Here is a 7,197-nt window from a genome sequence, read left to right as displayed (position 1 = left end):
GCCCTTAGAGTTAATCTCCAAACCCTCACTGCATCTATGGGGTAACAGGAAACCAGAAAGGGCTAAGATCTTGCTGAAGTCTACACAATTGGTCACTTAGAGATCCAGGAAAAAAAAATCTAGCACCCTTGCCTAACAATCTTTAACTTGCCTGGGTGTGAGGACCAGTAGAAACTGCTGACCTAGAGTAGGGTATTACCCTTGGTCCCCCACTGTCTCCATTTCCAGAGCCAATTGGAAATGGGCTCAGTAGAGTGTGTCAGTGTATCCGTTTTTGTATTGATTCTTAAGATTGGGGGTGAGAAAAGATAGAGGTGCTACCCGGTTCAGTGAGGGTTAATCAAATGAGATGAGCATGTACTCGTCTGTACCTTAGTTTTTTGGTTTTTGTTTTTGAGATAGAGTCTCACTTTGTTGCCCTGGGTAGAGTACCGTGGTATCATAGCCCACAGAAACCTCAAACTCTTGGGCTCAAGAAATCCCCTTGCCTCAGGCCTCCCAAGTATCTGGGAATACAGGTGCCCACCACAACGCCCAGCTACTTTTAGAGACAAGGTCTTGCTCTTGCTCAGGCTGGTCTGGAATTCCTGAGCTCAGGTGATCCACCTGCCTTAGCCTCACAGTGTTGTGTACCGGCACAAGAGAGGGATCTCTGTCCACTGGCGCAAGGAGGGAAGAGTTGACCTGAGCAGAAAGGTGGGAAATGAAGAAATACAAAATCATAAAAGACAGGGAGAGGCAAAGAAAGACAGGAATCAAGAGCTAGGCTGGTGTTGGGAGGCTGACACAACTGATGACTGCAACTAGCCACTGAACCATGGAAATAGCTTTATTTATATGGTATCTTAACAAGATTGCATAAATAATACATGAGGGAGAGATCAACCTTAAAGAGGAAAAACTGTGTGCTGCCCGATAATGAGGAAAATATGCATGGGCTATGTGACCTTTGGCAGGTGAAAACAATGTTGTAAGGAAGGCGAGGTGATTGGGGGTCACTCCCTGAGCATTACTCCGGCTGTGGGGGCCCTGCCAGCCACAGCCTGCTCCCTACAAGAGTGCTAGGATTACAGGCGTGAGCCGCCTTGCCCTGTAACTTATGCATTCCACTGCGAGTACTTTCTTGGCACAGAAAGTCTTTTTCACAGCCAGATGGTTCCTGGAAGCATGGGCTCTGAGAGATGTGGACCATATATTTATTTCCAGCCTCAGCTAGTCACCTAGATTCTGACTCTTGGCTCAAAGCTTCTACCTGGCTCTGCCCCTATGGTCCTTGGATAACTGTGCCTGACCTCAATTTGTTCTTTATTCTTTCTGTAGTGATATTTTTTGTTACCTGACTTTACTTGTTGACACTGTGGTTATTCTCCCAAATCCTCTAGCCTTGATCCTGATCAATCCCTTTAATACTGAGACTGTGCTTCTAGCTTCCTAAAAGTTCCTAGTTGCTTGAAATTCTGAACAGAACGTGGCCTAGAAGGCTTTTCCCAGTCTGGTCCCAAACTAATTTTGTAGGCTTATCTTCTGTCATTTTTTTTTTTTTTTTTGCAGTTTTTGGCCAGGGCTGGATTTGAACCCACCACCTCTGGCATATGGGGCCGGCGCTCTACTCCTTTGAGCAACAGGAGCTGCCCAATCTTCTGCCATTTTTCTACATATTCTAGCCTTCCCTGTCTTCCCAAAGAGGCCTCACACTTTGACATGTATAATTCTCTATTTCTGATGTTCCTGAAAATCCTTTTCTTATCTGTAACATGCTACCTGAATGTGAAGGTCGAGCTCAGTTGTGACCTGGCTGTAAGAACTAGAGTTCATAGGGATGGGGGTGGGCTTGGGAACAAGCAGAAGCCCCATAATCAGAATCTTACCCCAAAGGGTGAGGCTAGAGCAATTTAAGGAGCTTTAGGCGAGAGTTGGGCAAACTTTTCTGTACAGGGCTAGATAGTAAAGATCTTTGGTTTGGGGTGTCATACAGTTTCTGTTACAATCAGTCACATTTACCATTGAAGGATAAGAGCAACCATAGATAACATGGAAATGAATAGACATGACTCTGTTCTTCTTCCCCAAGGACAGGCGGGAAGTGGTTTTTCTGCCCCGTGTTAGGCTCCATCTGGGGAAACTGGGTGGTTTGAATCTGTGGGTGATACCAAGTAGGAATAGCTGTGCAGAAACAAGGTCAGGTCAGAAAAATATGGAAGAGAATCTCAGGGAATAGTGTTAGGATGACGAGTAGAGGAGAGGGCAGGGCAAAGACTTGAGAAGAGGAGCGAGCTAATTTTGGCTGAAATATGGGAAGCTTAAAGGAGAGAAGTGGGAACTCTGTTCAGAAAGGGCCAAATTATGAAGTATCTTGATTAATTTGTGCTCTTCCTTGGACAGTAGGGACCCATTTTAGGTTTTAGTCAATGGAATATGGTCAAATCTGTGTTTTAAAAAGTTATTCTGGGTCAGTGAGGTCTATGGAGGAAATAGGGCTGGATACAGGAAGACCTGGAAGGCTACTGCAGTTGTTCAGGCCATTGGTTCCTGATTGCTGGTCCTTGAACCAGTGCTGCTCTGGATATCTAAGAATTATTTGGGAAACTTGCTATAAATACTAAAAATATAGATTTCTGGTCTCACACCCACATCCAGAGGAACTGTTATTCCATTCAGGATCTCTAGAATCCTCCAGATTTGGGAATCACTGGTTTGGGCAAGGCAGGCTGAGGCCTGATGTTAAGATTGTGTAGGCCAGGCATGATGGCTCATGTCGGTAATCCTAACACTCTGGGAGGCTGAGGTGGGAGACTGTTGGAGCTTAGAAGTTGGAGATGAGCTTGAGTAAGAGCAAGATCCTGTCTCTACAAGAAAAGTAGAAATATTTGCTAAGTGTTGGGGTGGGCACCATAGTTCTAACTACTCCCGAAGCTGAGACAGGAGATTGCTTGAATCCAGGAGTTTGAGGTTGCAGTGAGCTATGGTGACATCACTACACTTTAACCGGGGTGACAGAGTAACATCCTCTTACAGATTTAAAAAAAAGAAAAAAAGGTATGGATGCCAGAGAAAGGAGGACATAGGTAAAATGAGATTTGGCAATGGTTCTTCTTCCTCATGGCAGCCCAGCCACTTGATTTCTTGTTCTTCACACACCATCACTTCCCCTAACATCTTAATTTGGTCATGTCCTGTCAGTTCTCTTTGAAATGACTCTTCTGTGCCTTTTTTCTATTTCTAATCTCATTCAGGTTCCCACTAAGCTCTGGACAAGCCTCTTCCCTGACCTCTCTGTGTCCAGTCCATCAAGTCAGTCGTAAAACCAGCCCAATCATTCTCCAGAACTCTTTTGGGTTACTTTTTAGGATAAAGGTTAAGCTCTTCACCTTAGCATTTGGGGCCCTTCAGATGTTTACTTTCCTGCCAGTCTTTCCCAGCTCATCCATGGCTACGCCCCCTCATCTGGTTGTTCTGTGCTTTTGAAATTATGTTATATGCTTGTAGTCTTATCCCATCCTAATGTCTTTCCTCCAATTCAACCCTGTGTTTTCTTTCCCCTTTCCCCCCCTGCTTGTGTGCAACTGTATCTCCCAGGGGGGCAGAGTTAGCTGCCAAGGGACACCTCCCAGGACCTTTGTGTATCATGTGTGTCTCCTCTGTCTGAAGTCCTAATCCTCTGCCTGTGACGGACAGTTGGTCACTATGGCAACTGACTGTGACGTCACAGGATAAGGACTTCAGGTGAAGTGGCAGGAGCAGGTGAGTGTGTAAGAGACAGATTTTAATGTCTGTTGAAGCCCCCCCAAACACTCTCCTTCAATGCCGGGGGCATGGGGGGGATATCTCAGGCTCCTGCTGTTTTTTTAAATGATGCGGTGAGAATGTGTGCCTGGCATCTGCGCGCTGCAGCAGTGTGGGGCTGACAGAGTGTGTCAACTTGAGCTCTGGCTGTGCAGGCACCGCTGCTGCGTGAGCCTGTTATTCCATTCTGGATTGCTATTTTGATACCCAGATTGCATCATTCTTCCTACGTATAAACAGGGGGTCCCCAGGGCCCTGCAGCTACTCACTTCTCCACCAACACTGTTGTTATGATGAGCTCTATTTAAATGAGCTGCCGGATCGGGGCAGGTTCCAGCCATACATGAGCACTGTCATTTTGGGGAACATGGAGGGCTGAAGGATTTTTGGATCGTGTCCTTAAAAGGCTGAGAATGATGGCCTCCCGAGCAGTGCAGAGGGCGACAGAGGTAGTTCCTGAAAGTTGAAAATCTCGTTTTCTTCCTTCTGAGCTTCTATTCCAAGGCACCCAGAGGATTAGGAAGGAGATGCAGCTAGGAAAAGAGTCGCCTCTTTGAGGTCTCCCTCTTGCTGTTCAGTTTTGGAAAATTGCTGCAGAGCCTTCAAGATAAACAGGAACAGGAGGAGTCAACCAAGCCCTTTCTTACAGGAGTATCTCAGGTGAGCTTGAGCTAGAGAAATGCAGCCCTGGCTGAGGATGCATCAGAGAAGGGAGAAGAGGATCGAGGCTGCTCTCCCTACCCTGCCCAGTACCCACTCCCTGAGCCTTAGGCCCTGCAGTCTGGCTTGCTGCAGCATGGAGGGTGGGTGCTCCTGGGTGCTTGCTAAGCACCGTCCTCTGGGACCTGTGGTGTTCTCACCTGTTGATCCTATGACTTTTCTTCCAGGTGTTGTTCTAATCACAGGCAACAGAGCCATGGGTAAACCTGGTGGCAGAAGCAGCAATCACCTTAGGAGTGACTTGGATCAAAATCTGTCTTTCTAGCAGGGGTTGGGTAACTGGGGAGTGGGTGCAGTATGTTTCTGAAAGGTGGTGCTGCTCTCAGTTGTGGGCTACAGGAAGGCTTCAGAAGGCTATCTGGTGGGGGCCTTAGCTGATGCTCAGTATACTGGGACTGCCTGGGGATGGAAGGGCAGGAATTATTAAGTGTGGATGACCAACCTGCCAGGGGATACAATTACAGTGTTTTTTCTCTGTGCTCAGTGCCTGACAGAGACATAGGGAGGTAGAGTGTTTTACTTGTGGCTACAGAGGTAATCAGGGACTGCCCAGTGGTTCAGGGTATCATCTGTGTTTTACAAGGGCTGTGTAATTTTTACCTAAGTCTTTTCCTCTCTCAGGGCCTCTGTGTCACCATCTTTGGGGTATGCAGTTGGCTAGAGGATCAATGAAAGTTTGTCCAGTTTTGGTTCTACAGGTGAGAACTGGCAGAGGAGCATCAGGTTGCTTCAGAGGACACCAGTGTTCTTCTGGGATTAGAGCTTAGATCTTAGCTGAGATTTCATAAGGTCCTGAACAAAATCTGTGGAATGAAGGGTTTCCTAACCCTCAGAGGGTTGCTTAGCATTGGGCTCAGGCTTATGTACTTGGGGTGTATACATAGTGGCCTGAGCTGACTCAATACCAGCTTTCTGAGACCTCGTTGAGATTTTTCTTCTGCCCTAATCCCCTGGAGCCCAGGTTGCTTTGGCCTTGCTATTCATATCTGAAGGGTAGACTACCCAGCATAGATCCCCTTTGCTTAGCACACTCTCTTAGGCCCCAGCAGCCAACCCTCCGGCTCCCCTACACCTGCTTCTGGGTCCTTCAGTTGAGCTGGGCCCTTGGGGAGGCAAAATGTGTCCTCCAATTCTGCACCAACCTCCAGACTACCTGGGTATCAGGTCACTGTCTGTCTGGTGGGAATTTGCCATTTTCTCACTTAGAAGAGAAATACATCATGGCTGTATTCAGAGTCTTTCAGAACTTCCTGGAGCCTCTTAAAAACCAAGTGACCCTGCTTTTCTCAGCTGCTTGGTATAGGGCGAGCTATCAGGCTGAGCCACAGGGAAAGGGGTACTCTCTCTAAGGTACTGATGTTCAAATTTGGTGGTGTGTGATAATCACCCGGGGAATTTTTTTTTTTTTTCTGAGACAGGATCTCGCTATGTTGCCCAGGTTGGAGTGCAGTGGCTATTCACAGGTTTGATCATGTTGCACGATAGCTTAGAACTCCTGGGCTCAAGCAATCCTTCCACCTCAGGCTCCCAAGTAGCTGAGATTATAGGCATGTGACATTGTACCTGGATACCTGGGCAATTTTAAAAATGCTGATTGGAATCCACTAAATAAAACTCTGATTTAATTGGTATGGATTGAAACTAGATATCAGGATACTCAAAACCTCTTACAATTTAAATTTGTAGCAGATTTTGAGAACTATTGCTCTACAGAATGAAACTGCCTCCAGATTTATTTTCTCCTGGCAGAAAAACTCTATTGCACTTGCCTTTTCTCAAAGAGATCATATTTCTTAACACTTCATTCCTAGCTTCTCTTTCCCAATGTCTAGAACATTATAGAATCTGATCATTATTATGAAATATTTTGTTTATAATGAGATTATGTAGTTAAAACAAATGAGCTTATTTATTTACAGTTGAATTACAGAGGAGTACAGCACAGTGGAAAGAACATAGGTTTTAGAGACAGGCAGACTTGGGTTCTAACTGTAGTTCTGCCCATCTTTCATGATCTTTGATGGATGACAGCTTCTTGGAGCCTCAGTCTCTCCAACTGTAAAATAGGGACAATACCTATCTCTGAGAAATACTTTGATGATTAAATGAGCTAACACATATAAAGTCCCTGGTTCAGAGGGTAGTGGTAAACAGATGTAAATTTGTCCCATGCTTCTTTGGGACCAGAAGCATTATGGATTGCATTTTAACTATCTGTTCACATGTCTGCGTACAAAGTAATCCACTTGGTATTAAAGAATATTGTCTTTATCCTGGGATGGCTACCACTGTGATGATTCCTCATCTTTGCTTTCTACTGCAGTAGCCCCTCTTCAGCCCCATACTTCTTTGGAATCCACATTTCCCAATTCGCATTTGCTCTTGTGACAAGTAGATTGAACTTCCTCAGTTTTCAGAGCTGCTCTTCTAGGTCCCTAGGCTCCCAGGAGCACCACTGGTGCCTGTGACTTCCTCATTCTGGAAGCAGAAGCCCCTCCTCCTCTGGGGATAATCATGTGGACCTTGGGTCATGGCTCTATATTTCTCAAAATTAATGTTCCTATATGTGAAAGAAAAATGCAAGGCTGTTGCTTAAATAACTCAAATAGGAAAAAAAAAGCACTAAAATATAAACAATATGTACAATGTGATTTAAATATGTCTTAATAACTAATGTTTGGTTATTTTATATAC

Source organism: Otolemur garnettii, unplaced genomic scaffold (genome assembly GCF_000181295.1).
Source record: "Otolemur garnettii isolate 467f Iridium unplaced genomic scaffold, OtoGar3 scaffold00001, whole genome shotgun sequence".
NCBI classification, from domain to species: Eukaryota; Metazoa; Chordata; class Mammalia; order Primates; family Galagidae; genus Otolemur; species Otolemur garnettii.
This window is presented reverse-complemented; position numbering follows the sequence as displayed.